Source organism: Lingula anatina, chromosome 4, assembly GCF_051362555.1.
Source record: "Lingula anatina isolate TDL-2025a chromosome 4, LinAna3.0, whole genome shotgun sequence".
Classification (NCBI taxonomy): Eukaryota; Metazoa; Brachiopoda; class Lingulata; order Lingulida; family Lingulidae; genus Lingula; species Lingula anatina.
The window spans coordinates 23,975,618-23,995,245 of NC_141770.1; the positions used below are offsets into that span (position 1 = coordinate 23,975,618).

Here is a 19,628-nt window from a genome sequence, read left to right on the forward strand (position 1 = left end):
AAAGTCTTTAACTTTGCATGCTGCGTGCATGAGAGGATACCGCTATTGTTTTTAAATTCTAAAAAAGAAAAAAATCGACTTGGTTTTCTTTTTTTTTCTTTTGCAAGATTTGTATTGTGACGTAGGTCTCGTTATGCTAATACAGGGCCCTTAGTTGGAGTAAAGTACTGCATAAAGTAAAAAAAAAACTTTATTTTGAGCACTGTCACTACCGGCGCATGTGAATATCCCCACCCTGCAGACATTAGAAGCATGTTATAGGAAGGCTGCAACACCTGACAAATATGCAAAGGCTGTGAATCCAAACACTGTTTCAGAATGTGGTTCTAAGTTTGATTTTCCAAGTGGATGCCGACCGCATTTTTGCTGATTCTGCATTCGATGTCAAATACCTGGCGTATAGTGACACGCAAGGCACAAATTAAGCCTTTATAATGATTCACAATTATTTGTTCATTTTGTCGTATTATGAACGCAGAATCAGATGACTTTGCTCTTAAATGCATGTACTTAGATTTATCATCGTTTACACCACATAAAATGTATGATAATATTTTAACATATAACCATAACATTTCCAGATTATTTTTTTATCAGTTGTGAAGCTACATGTACCCTCACCGTGTAAAGTCAACTCCACCACTACATGTACGAGTTTGAGTAATGAGCAGTATGGCCGCAGGTTTCGACATGGGGTACATTTCAACTCACAAACTTTTCTTAATTGCAATAACAATTGCCCGATGATTTTGTATTGGAGGTTCATACCAAGGGCTTGGATTCCAGCTCCTAAAACATATACCTGTTTGAGTACAAGTTAAACATCTGTTTATTTAAGCAGACCACCAAAGCCCATTCCAACATTTTTTTTTTTTTTTTTTTTTTTTTTTTTTTACATTATTTCCTCTGACAGTATTGAAACCCATACCAGGGTGAAATGTGAACAGATAACATACTAAGTGTCACAATGAAGTATGTCTTGTACTCACAATACAAAGACAAATGTAAAAAAGGTTTACATGCTACACTACACACAGCACATGGCCGCGACACCAAACAATCCGCCATTTTCTTGTTTGGAAACAAGGCAATGCACGTGGAGGCGTATGTCAATCTATTTCACTGACAACTCATTATACAACTGAAAAGTTAACTTGAAAATGGAATATAAGAACTCGAATCTAAGTGCATGGACGGACTGAACAGTGAACTGTGAGAAGGAAAAAATTTACCCCAGGAAAATGTATTTTGACCGTATGAATGGCTTGGCACTTTCCTCCTCATGAAATGAGATTAATACAAGATGTGAAGACCTCCAATAAGTGACCCCAGGTGGCATGGATGATTTTGATTGAATATACTATAATGGCGTTGCAGTTGGTTGCTCCCAAGTCCTAACCAAACAATTTCCTTCTGAATAAGTGCAGGTCTCTCTAAATAATGTATCTTCCAGTACGTGAGAAAAAGGAGAAGACTACAGGTGGGGCTTCAAAACCCTTTTTTTGTGCAAAAACAGAGGGTGAAGTTACTTGGTGACGCAAAGATCCCCATCAATAGGCGGTATATACTAATTACCAGTATGTCATGCTTGTGCCATTTATCTCCTGCTGGCGTCTGGGTTTGTTTAGGTACAGTGTAGGTTTATACATACAGGGGATACCAGTAAATCCTAGATTGCATATGCCACGGGCGCCGTGCGATGAAATCGTATACGATTTTTTGACATCGTAAGGGGCTACGGGCTATGCCGAGTATGTCTACATTTTGCAACACCACAAATGAAAATATTTGCACAGTTTGTTTTGATAATTATTTTTATGATATAACATTACGTAATTTTATGATGGCGTTCCACACACGGTGGGGGCAAATATAGAATGAGATCATTTTTGTTTGTATCCCTCAGTTATCCATTTCCGAGGATATCCCACATATTCTTAATGAGTTTCTCATCAAGTGATTGAGCTGGTCATGGGGGCGGGGGCTTGGATCTGGTTCTCAAATAACTTATACAGTTAAACTGGTTGTACACGGAGTAGCATCATCATGCTGAAACATCAATGGATGGTCATGGACCACAAAGACACCCTCCACAGAATTCCGTTCTTTTCCAGTATTTGGATACAGTGGTCTGTGTTAAGGTTCCCGTTGACCACTGCCAGCTTGCCTACACCACAAGCTATGGCAGGGGCATAACCAGGCCTTTAAAAATGGTACGCACAGATTTTCAAAATTCCAAGTTACGGCTAAATGTAGACTTACGCAAACAGAAAAAGGGCGGAATCAATTAAATGTGCCAAATATCATAGCTCAGTTTTCACCAGTAATAAAATCATCAGTTGTACACGGAGTAGCATCATCTGCTGAAACATCAATGGATGGTCATGGACCCCTTTCATAATTTGGCGGTTAGTCTGGCAATTTGGCGGTTAGTCTGGCAATTTGGCGGTTAGTCTGGCAATTTGGCGGATGAAGACGCCCTCCAAGGGCAACCACTTGGTAAAAAAATGTATCCCTCTCACGTAGGAGGCACATATTTAAAAAGCATTAATATTGGAGTATTTCAATGGTTACTCTAGGTGGGTCAATGCTCTACTCCTCACATCTCCAATTTACACGATGCTCGGTTGCCTAGTTGCTATGTAAGAGAAGTTTAAAACAATTGTAGCAATGTACATAATTGCGGTAGGGTGGCACTTCTTTTGCTGTGTGGGAATACATTCCATTGCACCTTCTCAAGAGCGCTAAATGCCCCAGTACTACCAGGGCGACGGATTGATTTTTCACAAATAATTCACATATATATATGTCTTTAAATAAATAGATGGTCATTTAATTCTCTCTCACCCTGTGATGAAATCCCAAGAATGATTACATGGCTGGTAATTGTTTGTGTCAAAGCGATCAGTTTTATTTGCTTTATTGAACAACACGAGTCAGGTCTGAAAATGCAAAGAATTGTCTCATTTCAAGACAACAAACTGGACAAGAAGGACCACGGCTTTCCTATGGCGCCATTTGGGAACAACTCATATTATTAACAACATGAAATTAATCAACTTAAAAGCAACTTAATCACAAGAATAAAAACATGAATAACTATACAACAAAATTACTTAACTAATAAAACGAAATATTTCGAAAATAAACAAATTACAATAAATGCAACGAAATGGGAAGTAGGAAAAGAATGATAAAGGAGGAACAATAAGAAACCAAAAGTTGAATACCAAACCAAACATAAAAAATTAAAACAGAAATAAACCCACGCCTACCTGAAAATGTAAAGAATTGTCTCATTTCAAGACAACAAACTGGACAAGAAAGACCACGTCTTTCCTATGGCGCGACTTGCGAACGACTGATATCTTTCCCTCGCGCGAAAGAGTCCTCGGACAGAGAAAAAAAACACACAAAATAATACGAAAATTCAGGAGAGCCCAAGGAGAGCGCAACTAAAGCACTTCGCCTGTCACATTTGCAACTGCTCAGGCACTGCCAATTAACATGCCCAAGCCAAGTCAACTTGCCAGAAATCAAGACAGTTAATTACTCGGATATTAATCACTTGCTCTTTTGTGACAGATAAAATAACTCCTTCTGAATAGCTTGTTACTTAAGATTGAAGTTAACTGAGGAATCTCCTGTAGTAGCTCCCTACAGAGAGGGCACAATGCCATCTGCGCGCGTGCAAATTTTATTGCCTCCATCTAGCCAAAAGTTACAGGGTGGCTTTTGGAAAATGTGCCTTTAATATCTGCCGTCCTGGTAGAAAGTCATTGTCAATTGGTTTTTGTTGATTTGTGAATTTTCTTATTAAAATTAGCTTGACAATAAAATTTAACTGCCATCTGTATTGAATAATAAACATTTTGATATGAACCGACAGAGACAATTAATTTCAGCTTATTTTAATTACTATTTTTTAATAAGAAATTGTTCTTTATTATGAATGCCAAGCTGTTGTTTGTCAAAATATGTCATCATGGTTCTTTCAGATTAAATGCTCAGGTGAAATTTGCACGAAAGAAATCACTGTGTATGTATATCTTCATACATTATTGTTCATACTGTTTGGTGATTGACGTTGGGGGATCGAGTTGTTTGGATGAATTATATCATGTATTATAGACTAATAAACATTTCATAGATTAAGAGTCCCTGTTTTAACCGTTCTGAGATATTTATTTAGTAAGTTAAATGTTACGTTGTGTAAATTTTTAAATAGTGACAAATAGTCAATGACGTTAAATCAGGTTTCTTAGATTGTGTTAGTTGAACCAATTCACGTTTCCCAAACACATTTATGTACCATAATTTCTACAAAGGTACGGTAACTATTTTAAGACAGACAACGTGCGTTTAGAAGATGTTTTAAGCAAAATTATGATAATGCTTGCAACGCAGGTGATAGGTTTTGATTATTCATAATATTTTCCGATCAAAATGGGTTTTTGAAAACTATGAAATAAAAAAAATAGAAAAAAAACCTCTGCTTAACAACATTTCGATCTCACCCAGAAGTATTCGGCTCTTGGTCACAATCCGAGACGGGATGTTTTTCTCAAACTCTCGACGAATTACGGGGCTCAAGAGATCAGCTTTTTCCAGCAGCCTGCCGGTTATCACAGTCAACATCAGGCCTACCCATCTACATGTACCAGACGAGACACCGTAGGATCAGGAATTCACTCGAAGATCGGATCGCACTACTGGTTTTCAAGGTGTGTAGTGCGTGTTTCACAGGATCATACCCCGAGCCAAATTTTGTACAGATGTACGACGACTGCAAGCTCTACCTGACTTCCGGGTATCGCGCCTCGTGAACATACATTGTAGACTGTTCGAGTGCTTCTTTTATGGTTTAGATATTTGTAACCTGAGTGTCCACCTTATTCTGGACAATTTTCAAGCACCAAACTTCCCCCACATCTCCAACTTGGTGCTTACATATACTGGTATTAGTCTATAAGGTCTTATATCTTAAGGAGTGTTAGCTACTCTAAATGTCCTAGAAGACGCGTGTGAGTACTGCTAAACAACCAAGCCAGTTCCTTCAAAAACAAAAACAAAGGTCAAATAAGCATTATTACCGGAAAAATATTGCTTTGATTTCATGAATTTATGGTAGCGTAAACCGAAATTTTCTCACAACTTAATCAAAGTGCCGCGTAGGCCTACTATTAATGCGAAATCTGCGGTCTGTAGACCAATTGCTACTCAACCCAGTATGCGATTAAAAACCTACGGTGATATATCTTTCAAAGCTGCAGGTCCAAAGGAATGGAATCTATTACCGCTGGAAATCCGAGCAATTCAGTCTACCAAACATTTTAAAAAAGAACTCAAAACATACCTTTTTAGGAAATATTTTGATTAACTCTTAATTGGTTTTATAAATTTTGTATTAATTGCATTTAATTGTATGGAATAATGGTTGTTTTGCCTAGATTTTATTTATGATATTTTATGTATTATTATTTATGATATTTTATGTAAAGTCTACTGAACATTTTAAATGGATTTTAGACTTAAAATAAATTTATCATTATTTATTATTATTGTTATTTTACACTCGAAAGTAATCCGGACAGCTTCACAATGTATTTGGAGATACGACAAATAAGCTTATCATCATCATTTAAAATAAAAAAGAAAGCCACTTGGTATTCATACAAACTGTGAATCGTGAAAAGAGTAAGAATTGCAAAAGGTTCCCGCCAAAACGTTATCCTCATAACATCAGCAAAAGACAATTAAGAAAACAACCAAGATAGCTCTGAGATTTTATTTCAGATGCTAGACCAATTTGCACTTTGAGAGTTACAGTAAGAATCTAATCATTTCTACATCAATATTTTTCAAAGATTTAAAACAACAATACTTGAAAGGAAAATTGAATCTATACCAGTATGTCTCAGTATTTGTGTACGTGTGCGTGAGTGTGATTGTGTGTTTGCATGCATGTGTGCTTGTGTGTGACAATCTTCCTCGCGCTATCTACACTATGGTTGTTCTCAGAACTCGGATTGACTCAAACAAATTCCGAAATACTTGGTTGTTTTTGAAACCCAAAGTATGAAACTGTTAAAATGAATCGTTTTTCATTAACGTTGTGTCTGAACATATGCACTTGAAATTTTGTCGTCAGTGTGCTCCTCTCTCTCTCTCTTTTTCATGGCCGCATGTCGTCAAAATATGGGTCGATTCATTCATTCGTCATCGTCATCATCACCATCCTCATCGTCAACTTCGTTGTCATCACTGTCATCCTTAAATTGCACCAACTTTTGAAGGAGCTGAAATGCCGATAACATTTACCTGGATAATCATCTTTACATTGTGCATAATGCTACTGCTGCATTACTTTCATGAAATAAAGTACATTTCTCCCTGGTCGTCCAATCTCTAAAATAATTACTAAACTAAAGTAAACATTTAAATGATGTTATTTGATGATTTCAAAAAGATATCCATTAACTTCAATTATGTTTCTCTGATGATTTGGCAATGACAAGTGATCAGATTAAAAAACGGCTTGGAACTGATCTAATGATGTTTTGTGTGTAAGCTCTTACCTCGTCGCTGGCTTTCTCTCCCGCTTCCTGGGCGTCTTCCACCGCAGTGCTATCGCCAAAGCTGCGACGACGACGACGACGGCGGCGGCTGCAGAGGCGGCGGCGCCGAAAGCCTAATTGCATAATTTGCGAAAACCCAGTAGTATATATGCCCTCCCTGTTGCTTAGCCAAAAAATCTTCCCATTTCTCAGTTAACCCTTATTCATAAGTTTATGCATTTTTTACTGACAATATCATTTAATTTAGTTTGAACAGTTTCGTGAAGGATGATAATACAGAGAACGGAATACAGTAACAAAATCAAGGCACTTTTATTACTCCATTTAGTCCACATAGTCTTTCTTACCTTCGGATTCATCAAACATCTCCACCAAAAGCATGATAGCCAAGAGCACTGCAAACCACTTCAGCTTGTTCATAGTGAATGTTTGGCTACAGGATAGCAGGAGTCTTTGAACCGGTCACGCACAAACTGGAGGTGAAAACGCCCAAAATCTCAGTTTTGTAGCCCACGAAATGTCAAAGTTCCCAAGGCATGCGCAATGATTGAATTCTTCCAAATAAATTCAGTAATGTTGCACGTGATTGTGTTGAAAGAAGCTTAAAGTTGCCACCGAGCTTTTTTCGGGACAATTTTGTTAGTTACATATCACTGAAGCTTTGCATGTCGCACGAACATAATGCAAAATGCGCAAATAATTCATGTCACCAATTTAAGAACTAGAACAATTTTACATAGAAAACATTCAACATAATTTTTTTATTATAATCATTTTGATCGGCAACTGCCCTGACGTTTTTATAACAAAGGGACAGAAATAAAGACAAGCTTGAAATGAAAACCCATACTTATTTTGAATCATTCAACCAAAAATCATCAGGACATTTTTGTACTCAAGAACATTTATCTGACCATGCATTGCTTGACAGGATGGCCATAATTGTTATACAGTAATACTGACAAACCTGGTATTAACTTACTTCAAGTTCACTCCCTGGTTCTTTCTGGGTCAAAGCACCTCATTATTAAAAGACATCGGTATTGAAACCGGTGAGGTCACAGGTCCAACAGGTTCTTAAACACATGCTGGAGTGGTTTATTTAGCAGAGAGCTATCTTTAGTGAGATCATTTTGAGATTCCCAGCCGAATTTTACACCTCCAGTACAACAAATTTAGTCGTCTAAGGTCTTCGATGGAAACTGCGTCCTTGAAACCTCTGAAATTTGTCCAAATCGGTACCTTTTCAAGACAGATCGGCAGGAAGGTCTTAATGCATGCATGCATCATAAATCGAAAAAGTTTATCCCACACATTACAAACAAGCAATATACCCTGAGATACATAGCGAAGAAGTAAGAAATGACATTTCCCCTTTTTCTCGAAAAAATTGACATTCATTATAATCAATGACACCATGAAAAATAATCAAATACCTATGATATGAGAACGACGATTTGCGTGCGAAGAATATTATTTTACTAAAAAAAACATTCTTCAAAAACGATGCATTTTTACTCATTTTGAACAGACGATGGCTTTTTATTAACAAATGAACAGACGTAATTAATAGTTTGAAAAGAATAATTAACAGTATCCTAATCCATTCGGCCAAGAACAGTTAATGTTAATTCTTTTTAGGACGCTCATTCTATAGTTTTAAAATGATTACGCATCATTTGTTCACAAAAAACATCTATACGACCATGCATTGACAATGACCCTGTTGAAGTCCCCAGTCGAGCAGGTTAAAATATGTGGAGAGAGGGAGTATTGTCTTCAGCACTTTAAAGTCTGGATGAAGGATTAGACGATGAAGCTATTTATTCAATCACTAAACATTTCAAGGCGTTCTGCACAAGTCTCACATTTTGGTGAAAATTGGCGTACTTAAAAACCAACTTGATACCTTTTATTTACTAAAAGATCGGCTCATTGTTTTGATGCAATTATCAATATTCAAATAACCTGGTTTACCTGTACATGTAGAAGTATTATCCACAAAGTTATAAATTGTGCATGTATGCGGTCGTTTTACACAACTTGTACACATCATAAAAACAAATGTACAACAAACCCTCATTCATGAAGCTTGGAGAATACTTAGAGGACAGAGTGCGAATTATAAACTGAAAACAAAAACGTGAGATTTAAGTGGTGAAATAGATAATTTGAAGGAAAAAAACAACAACGCAGTATGATCTATGTTTAAAAGCATTTAAGAAGTGATCAGCTCTCTAATTATCCCTTGTATTTCATCATTACGTCGCAGTTTAGATATGTTCACAGAATAAGCCAGAGAAACGAACGTGAACATCTAGAAAAATGCCAAACAGTGTCCTTGGTAGAGGGTAGTGATTTTTTTTTTTTTTTTTTTTTTTTTTTTTTTTTGCAATAAAAGTCCAATGCAAACAATTCATGTCCGAGGGAATACAAGGTCAGGATCTTAGTTTAGTATTAGAATGTTTTGATGTGCAGACTCCCGTTTCACAAAAAAAACTTAAGTCGCGTTCCCGGACTAAGAGCTTGGTTACCAACGTAATAAAGTCCTTACGTCACTAAGTCCCCTTTCACAAAGAATCTAAAAGGCCGCTCACGTTTTTTTTTTCTTCGCTTCTGTCGACGAAGCCTAGCCACCTCGGGAGGAGACTTAAGTCGGCATGCTTAACTAAAAGTCAATAAATGAGAGTATTATCAACATACATTTTGAAAGTACATATAGCTTCGCCAAGATATTGTGTTATAATATCTTTGAATGTTACTGTAATTTATTTATTTAAAAATAAATAAATAAATAAAATGCAACATCACCCAGCCGATCTTGGGTTTGTTTATACTTTTGACCGCTAGGTGTCCGATGGCAGCGTTCAAGGATAAGCTAATTTTTACCGATACTTTAAAGTTGTAATAAAGTTTAACATAGTTCAATACCTATCTTAATTTACGTTTTGACTGCTTTTATGGTTGACAAACGACCGTTCGCGGCCGAAACATCAAGGATTTTTGCATGTACACATCGTTTTCTGAAAGAGTTTCTCGTGCGTGTCGACTACCGCAAGCAAGCCAAGCTAAAACGTTAGAGTGTTAGTGAAACACTCCTCGGCGACTGCAGCGCAGTCGACCTAGCTAGGTCACTCAGCTTGTGCTTGTCAACTATGGATTTAAGATTCTTTGTGAAACAGGGACCAGGGCAAGTTGTAACTGATCAATACACTTAGTGTCACAGAGAACCATGTTAAACTTCAACTTCAACTTCTTATTTTTGCCAAGTCAGATCTTAAAAAAGATAAAACCTTTCAAATAAAAGTTTATCTGAAGCGTAAATTGTACTGCTATTATTATACCAGCCTTCTGCATATAATACCAGTGACCATTCATTCAGAACGATTGCTTATAGTAGTTTTAATCCCTTCGGTGCCATCTGGGGTCGCAACCTGGAGATCTGATTACCCTGTGGTATGTGAGTGTCCTGAAGAGGAATGTGCGGAAACCTTTTCAAATATTATAATAGTTTAATCAAATGTGGAAAACTGGGCGCCTACTGCAGAGACAAAATGGCGATAAGTCCTCTAAGAATGCCCTTCAGAGAAAGCTATTAAAGATTCGGCTTCTGACTGCCTGGTCGTGCTATTTAGTCATTTTATGAAGCCGCCTTTGCAGCCCATGAAAATTTTCACCAAGTGTTGTGAAGTGCAGCATGTAGAACACAATTTATCTTGTCAAAGTAGTGAGTGTGAGGCATGGTTTTCTGTGACACAAAGTTTATCGATTGATCATATTTTAACCTGGAATGAGTTTCAATTTAGTCAGAGAAAATAATGTACATGTAGTATTTCTGTAGTAGGTATGGGAACCCAGTCAAAGTAACTAAAAGTTACATGGTGGGAGAACCAGGCTCATGCAGCGATCTATATGTAGGCCTACAATTCTTTCGCCACTGTAGTATGGTGGATTGTGTAGTGACTAAAGGACAAAATATTATACGTGAAGAGGTAAGTTATGTCAATGTGACGAAGTATTAGGTACCGGTAATGTAACTGACTGCTTGCTGTCATACTTTAAAAACGAAGCCGGTTTCAAAAGTAGCACAAGGTGGGGCTGAACTGCATGCAAGCATCCCTGTGTCCTTGGTACTAAAGACTTAGCATGAAAATTCACCCACATCACTATTGTCATTGACCGACAAGAACAGAAAGACTCGGTCCATGTCTTAGTGAGTGCCCCGAAAAGGAAGTCCTCAATGTTAATGCAACACGGGCGTGCTTAATATATGGTTCATGACTCTCCACCGAAAAGAATACGAGTACTTTTCATTCTTAACGACTTACTGGTATTTAATTAAATACTTCAAAGATTAGATATTTAACAAAACACATGCTGAGAATATACTGTATTTTATTGCACCTCCACAAGAAGTCTTCAAATCCCTTACATTACGGTGTCTCAGATTTCTGTTTAATTGAGAAGGTAAAATTTGCACGAAGGAAATCACTGTGTATTAACAGAATCAGCATCTTCATGTTGTCCATACTGTTTGATGATTGACGATTGAGGGTTGGGTTGTTTGCATGAATTATGCATGAATCATGTACAAACTTGACACTTAGACCCCATTTCCAGAGATTAGATCGATCTAATTTAGATCGACCTAACTCCCTGGGGGTTGACGCTAAATAGCTGTCAGCCGAGCGGACACGAAAGTGTATTACCCCCTTGCAGCTTGTAGTAGGCGGGACGGACATTTAAGCCGGACTATCTGACAGTAATCTAGTGAGACTCCCCGCGGGGATAGATCGATCTAAAAGCTCTGGGAATACAGCCTTAATATGGAATATTTCAGTTTTAAAGGTATGCCTAGGTTAAAGTGCGTTCTTTTTTGATAAAATTCAGATCTCATATAAGATATCTGACTGACGAAGTGTGAAGTCAGGTGTGTCGCTACCAATTAACTGACTACCAAGTCTGTTGCACTCTGCATTATGTAATCTGCAATGATTTAATTGGCTGGTGCTCCTTTGGGCTGGTCAAAGCTTGGCTTTGGCGAAGCATGATTCTGTCAAAAAAGTATCCATATGTCGGCAACTACTGCATAGAAGGATTAAAAATTTGCATGCAAGCGGTCGGTTTTGCAGTGCGTAAAATGAGTTAAACAATGTTTCACAAAAATGTTAATCTGTGCCAGAATGGCGCGAAAAAGACAGACATTGCCAGACAGATTATTGTGTCAAACGGAATGGTCTGCACAGTTTTATGGAGTTATGCCCAGACTGATGTACCTACACAGAGGGCAACTCCCAATGTATTGACATCTTGCCCCCAGGGTACAGGACTCACTGTCCTTCAGGGTATGCTGCTGCAACTAAACAAAACCCACCCAGTCCGTTCAGAATGAAGGGCAAATTGTGACCAAAACGCGTTTTTAAAGGTTCTTAGCGAATATCAAACTGGTTTTAGCAGGTTAGGATACCAAACGACCTCTGAGGAGCCACTGTAAATAGCAAAACAGCGTCATCTGTTTCTCTAATGAATTGTGGACCATGACCGTTTCTGGGTAGAACACTGAAACCGCGTGTCTTTCTTTATTGAGGTCAGATTTCACTTGTACCGCTTAACTGGTCAAAACAGAGTTTACAGAAATCCTGCAGAGGCCTACGACAAGGCGTGTGCCGCTTCTAAAGTGACTAGGGTCATTGACAGCGTCAGTATTTGGAGTGGATACCACATTGGTGCCAAAACATCAATGGTAGTCATTGATGAAAACCTAAACCAGATGAAATACAGGAATAATCTGGGAACCATTTGACTATCATTTGATAGGGGGCATTTTAGGAACAATTTTAGGTTACACGATGAGATTGCCGGTTCACACAGAGCACTTTTAATAGCAGATAACTTACAGAGCCAAGGGATTGAGCAGATACATTAGTCATCAAAATCGAATCAACGGCCTGCATGCCCTACAACTAAACTGAACCAAATTGGACAAGTTTTGACTGTTGCCTTGAATTTTTTTTTTCCAGATTAAACTCTAAAAACCTATCCTAAGGAATACCTTGCCACTTGAAAGCTCTGGTAGCAGCCAGATGAGTTTAGGTATAACAGCAACCGTTGCTGTGACAAGACACTGACATGAGGGTCCTTTGTGGGGCGTAAAACTCTTTTAACGAAAATTTCGAAAATATGGAGATCCAAAATATCGCTTTCAATGGTTGTCGTGTGACTTAAAATAGGCAATGCATTATTATTTGCCTCACTGGCGAATCCAATTAATGAACTGATGTCACAATGACATCAAAGGGATAAAGAAAAGTTATTAGAACACGATTTTAATCCTTATTTCCATTTATCAGTCAGCAAAATAGGAAAAAACTGATGAAAATTAATTCGGAAAAAAATATTCCATATAAAAAATGTCAAGTCTGTATTATAGACAAATAAACATTTCATAGAATAATAATCCCTGTTTTTACCTGACCGTTTTGAGATATTTATTTAGTTAGTCAAATGGGTGTTAACGTTGTGTAAGTTTTTAAATAGTGACAAATAGTTAATGACGTTAAAGCAGGTGTCTTGGATTGTGTTAGCTGAACCAATTCACGTTTCCTAAACACATTCAGGTTTTAAGCAAATTTATGATAATATTTGCAACGCAGGTGATGGATTTTAATAACTCGTAATAATTTCCGCCCAACATGGGCTTTTGAAACTCTGAAATATTATATTAATAAAATAAGAATAGAAAAAATCTGTTTACCAACATTTCGTTCTCACCCAGAAGTATTCGGCTCCAGGTCACAATCTGAGACGGTATGTTTTTCTCACACTCTCTAGGAAAAACGCGGCTCAAAAGATAGAGTAACATTGATATAGAATTTAAATAACAATGATAATAATAATTGTATTTTGATAACGATTTGTTATCATAAAACATAAATGCAATCATGGATCACAATAACAATGCATTCTTTTCTCAATACGTTTTTAATGCTTGGTTTTCAATTCTTTCTTCAGCTTTTTCCAGCATCCTGCCGGTTATCACAGTCAACATCAGGCCTACCCAACTACATGTACCATACGAGGCACCGAAGGATCCGGAATTCACTCGTAGATCAGATCGCGCTCCTGGTTTTCAAGGTGTGTATCAGTGCGTATTTCACAGTATCATAACCCAAGACAAATTTTATACGATGACCGCAAGCTCTACACACCCAAACCCAATATAGAGGTGCATTTCACATGCTGAAGTGTCAAAAAATAAAAATGAATGAGTTCAAAATTGTATTCAATATTTCAAAACATATATGTGTATAGAACAAAAATCCACGACTGTCTCAACTGAAATTCAATTTTTATATTTTACCATGTCTTTAACATTACGCAATAACGTATAGGCCTACTGGTAACGTTTGTTCCAAAAAACGTACGGTAACGTATGTTCCTTGACATTTAATTTTCATTTTTATGCTGCGTTCCGATATATTTTTTAGTGGTTCAGTCATGGTAAATTAGACATGACGTAAGGACGTTTTTATAAATATTTAAACTGTATCTCAAGGAGCTTTGCGTCATGGCTTAAAGGGGCCCGCACACGGTGAGCAAGAGATCAAAAAAATCAAACACGTGAAAAAGTTTGCTCAGCCGCGTGAGAGGCAAAAATCTCACCAAAATACCCCCGCACACGATGAGAAAACGGCGCAGCGCAAGTGGTGCGCGCCAAATGCTCACCGTGTTTGATTTTTTTGGTCTCTTGAGGCAAATGTCTCAGCGTGTGCAGGGTGCAAGCGCCGATTGCTCACGCCATGCTGACAATGCACATGTGCCAGTAGCCGGAAACAAACAAAAATGGCAGCCCCCAGCGAAGTCAACAAAAATTTACACAGTTATAGTTAGTCTGATTGATTAACGTGGTCACCATTATCCATTACTATCAGAGAAAAACAACAATATTAGGCCAGTAAACGAGCATATTTTCCCCATTGAGGTTGGAAAAAATTGGTGACAAAGGTTTCTCAACTGATTCTGGTCCGTAGAAGGCCCAATATAACCCAAAAAATTTCCCCCATGAATCCCCCCATGGCAAAGTCTCGTTTTCCACAAAAATCCAAAATGGCCGCTATTGAATGGGGTGGGTGGACTTGAAATCCATAACTTGGGAACCCAATGTCACAGAAACATGTTTTAAGTATCAACTCCTACTAAGCGAGGGATCCCCAATCTTTTGCAACTAGTCTCAAGGTCACTGGAGGTCAAGGTCATGACCTTATTACAAGATCAAGGCATTTTTGGAGAAAAAACCCATAATGTCTATATGACAGTTTCCCAATGTCACAGAAACACGTTTAAAGTATCAACTCCTACTAAGTGAGGGATCCCCAATTTTTTGCAACCACTTTCAAGGTCAAAGGAGGTCAAGGTCATGACCTAATCACAAGATCTATACATTTTGCGAGCAAAAAAATGACGTGATATCCATATATTGGTAACCTAATGTCACAAAAACATAATTTAGTCTTAACTATTATTGAATAATGCACCACCAATCTTTTGCAAATTTATTCAGAGTCATTAGAGGTCAAGGTCATGACCCTAATTTCAAGGACACTGCATTTTTCGAGCAGAAAATTCCCATATTATCTAAACCTTTGTAATTGGATGTCACAGAAGCATGTTTAAATATCATTTCCTACTAAGTGAGGTTCTTCGAATAATTTGTAAATGCTTTCTAGGCCACCAGAGGTCAATGTCATCACCTTATTTTCAAGGTCATGGCATTTCAAGCTTGAACAAAATGCCATCATGTCTATATTTTGATAACCCTATGTCACAGAAACATGTTGAAAGTATCGATTCATACTAAGTTACATATTGCCGATCATTTGAAACTTTTCCTAGGATCACCAGCGGTCAGGGTCATATCCTTATAACAAGGTTGTTATAACATTTAAGAAAAATTGATTTTACACTAATCAAAAACAACACAGGTGATTGTTTAAAGAATATTTCATTACAGAAAAGGCATCGGCACTACTGCATGGTACTCATTTAAATCAATGACATTCGGTTTACAAGGCTTAAGGGTATACTGTACCCATTTCAAAATCACTAAGTGTTATACAGATATATGTTTAAATAAATCTGTGTTTTACATTATACAGGAACTAAAAGTGAAAAAAAAACATCAAGTACCTGAACCTTGTGTGAATATTCCACTATATGTCAGAACTACATTGTTCAAAACTTCCTATTCTATTGCAGGGAGGAGTCGAGCAATTTCATTTCTTCAAAAACTTCAGATACATGTGGGAGACCTTTAAAGCTTAATAACATGACATAAACTTGTTTCATACTGGGCAAAGACAGCCTATTACACAATAACCATTGTAGCCTCACATAAGACATATAAAAATTGGAATATTACAGCATTCTATAATACTGCAATGGGGGAATTAATTCATTTTGGGTACATAAACATTTAGATAAAATATTATAGAATTAGAAATGAGGACGTTTCATATTGGCCATAGGCTGGGGGGGAAATATAACCAGGTGGAATGGCACCTTTTTATGGTATTTACCTTCTTGCCCAGAAGACAGGTTGCTACACCATTTGAACATCCGTAACCGTTTCTCTCCAGCTTTTAAAAACCATCAAATGTTGATTTCTCATTGATATACACTTCCAGTGCTTCTCTCAAATCTTCAAACTTACTAGCCACAAGTTTTTACAATTGCTAGCTGTGGATCTCTATACTAACAGTAGGTCTACATGTAGTTGTGGGGTATGGGTCAAATAAAAGAGTCCCTTTCAGAGAAGAAATACATTTTCCTGGACAAATTCAAGGAGCAATTTGACTGCATGATGGACAGTGGTTAAAAGGCAAATGTGTCTTCTGCAGGTAAGTTGGACTATTTACTTCAATGCAACTTGAGGATAAGGCAGTCTGCATTAATGCACAACATTCAATAAGCATTTATTACCACCTGATCAACTGATATTTGTTAGAAGGCTAGTTACATGAGACTAGTTACATGATGAGCTTCAAACTGAAGGATACAAAGTCCTTTACATACGTGTTAGATCCTCGCCCACAGCTACAACTGTTTGTACATCCTTTGTCCTTGGTGCTTTGACCATCATATACAGGCCTGTAGCCAGTGGCATTCTGGGTAAAATTTTATCTAGGTACACAACTATTTCTAGGTCCACTTTTTTCAGAAAAAGCCCCCCTCCCCCCTTTTGAGACTGCTATCTTGTCATAATGACTGTCGAATTGAGCAAAGTAAACGAAGGATGATGGTGAGAGCCTGTAGCCAGTTTCCTATCCTAACAGACCTGATAAAAACTTCCAGTTTGCGATCATGTCTCAGTACTAGTTCTCCAATCTGACAGGAGCTGGCATGATATGAAAACATATAACTACTTTTGACACAGATGAGCACACCAAAAAACAGCAGCTTTAAAGTTTGTCGACCAAAACATATTACACTCTCTAATAGAGAGTTCACTTGTGGTGAACAAGTTCTCCCCAGCAAGTGGCCTGCTGCTTATTTCAGAATCCCACTGCAGGACCAAGAATTGGGATATTTAGGAAAACAGATGCCGAAAAGGGCACCATCTACAAGTTTGTCTTCACACAAGACAAGTTACTAATTTTCCGCTCAGCACATTAAAATTACCCAATTAACCCAAGTATCGACTTGCGACAGCATGCTCAGTAGGCTTGGGAGAGGGTATAGCTTTTAGACCTCACCCATCCATGATGGGGCAGAGTCGGAGCTATAGGTATTGAATCAACCATTAAGAATCAACACATTTTACCATTGGCAATTCAGTAATGGATAGCCTTTGGTTGTCATAAAAGCAACCAAATACAGATAATGATTAAATGGGCAAATAAATGTGCTTTATCCACTATCTCCTCTCTACAATGGCACACAGATACTCCAAAGTAGATCATACATACAAAAGTGGGACAAGAAGGCTTTAGGTCAATCATTGGGCAGACAAGAAGAGAGCTTATGCCAATAGTACCGGTGTTAAAATGAAGTATTTACATCAAACAACAATGGGCTCAGGTCGCTCTATAAACTGTAACATTTGTCATAAAAAATGGAGATGCATATTTTGCTCTTAAACAATCTTATGTGTTGTACTTAGATCACCCTAGAATCAAATTTTCATTAAATTTCATGATGACCTTGCAATAAGGTCAATCCTGTACCTCCTAGATTTTGGAAATAGTTGCAAATGATAAACAGGACCCCATTTACAAGACATTATTGGCACGCTGAACACGTTTCTGTAACATTTGGTAATTGAGAAATTATGGAATTTCGACTGAAAATCTTACGACCTTGTAATAAGCGGTCATAACCTTAACCTCTGGTGACCTTTAAATTAGTTGCAATTGATTGTTGACTTCTCATTTAGTAGGAATTGATACATTAAACATGCATGTTTTAGTGACATACGGTTACCAAGCTATATATAATATGATATAATTCACTTGGAAAATACCATGTCCTTGAAATTTCTTCATAATTTTGGCCTCTGACCTTGAAAATAGTTGCAAGTGTTTGGCAGTGTCCCACTTGGTTGATATTGTTTCTTATAACATGTTTCTATGACAACAGGGGAACTGTCATATAGACATTATGGGTTTTTTTGCTCCAAAAATGCTTTGACCTTGTAATAAGGTCATGACCTTGACCTCCAGTGACCTTGAGACTAGTTGCATCAGATTGGGGATCACTCACTTAGTAGGAATTGATACTTAAAACATGTTTCTGTGACATTGGGAAACTGTCATATAGACATTACGGGTTTTTTTTCCTCCAAAAATGATTTGACCTTGTAATAAGGTCATGACCTTGACCTCCAATGACCTTGAGACTAGTTGCAAAAGATTGGGGATCACTCACTTAATAGGAGTTGATACTTAAAACATGTTTCTGTGACATTGGGAAACTGTCATATAGACATTATGGGTTTTTTTCCTCCAAAAATGCCTTGATCTTGTAATAAGGTCATGACCTTGACCTCCAGTGACCTTGAGACTAGTTGCAAAAGATTGGGGATCCCTCACTTAGTAGGAGTTGATACTTAAAACATGTTTCTGTGACATTGGGTTCCCAAGTTATGGATTTCAAGTCCACCCACCCCATTCAATAGCGGCCATTTTGGATTTTTGTGGAAAACGAGACTTTGCCATGGGGGGATTTATGGGGAAAATTTTTTGGGCTATATTGAGCCTTCAACGGACCAGAATCAGTTGAGAAACCTTTGTCACCAATTTTTTCCAACCTAAGTTGTTTATTGACTGGCCTAATATGTAATGTTTCCTTAAACACATGATCCCACAGTTCGAAGTGCGTCCGCTAGGGGCAGGCCGGGAGGCACCTCTGCTGAGCAAAGAGCGCAGCGTTTGCGGGGAGCTGAGGAGCCCGAGCATCTTGCTCAGCGCAATTGGCGCTTACCGTGTGCGGGGTGCTTAGAAAAATTGTCAAAATGTTTCATTTTGTTCAAGTACTTGTGTGCAAGAGATACAATGTTTTCTTTTGCTGACCGAACAATATATTGTGGTCCCATGATAACATGTAGTTTGACATTTCTGATATAATATTTGGATCATGAAGGGAATTTTTTTTTATTATTTAATGCTTATTTTACTGTCGATATGTTGTATTTTCCCCATTTTTTTTAAATATTCTGTGACAAGCAAACTAAAGTCGCTCAAAAACAATTAACTGCTCTATACAGAAGATTATTATAATTTTTAGCAACGTTATAGGGGCCTACTTGTAGGAGATAAATCAATGAACAAAACCAGTGATGACTGAATTTCCAAAGTGAGTAGAACGCTTCACAGTTGGACGTTTTGTATTTGTGACAGTAAAGTATGTTCCTTTTTGGGGTAAAATGATGAATTATTTTTAAGAGCTTGTCCACGAGAGAACCAGCCCAGGGTGGCAAGGTGGGGGTCAGCGGATTTCAACCAAATTTGTTGTATGGAGGCATATTAGGAAGTTATTCATGAGTGAGGAAGGAAT

General features: G+C 37.6%; 1 long non-coding RNA gene across 1 annotated transcript; it reads right to left on the reverse strand.

Moving 5' to 3' along the window:
* Positions 1-5,773: 5,773 nt before the first annotated feature.
* Positions 5,774-6,680, reverse strand: LOC147762611 (uncharacterized). Its single transcript, XR_015333761.1, has 2 exons — positions 6,579-6,680; positions 5,774-6,299 (listed from the first exon to the last, which is right to left on the reverse strand). It is a non-coding gene; the product is annotated as an uncharacterized LOC147762611 (long non-coding RNA).
* Positions 6,681-19,628: the final 12,948 nt, after the last annotated feature.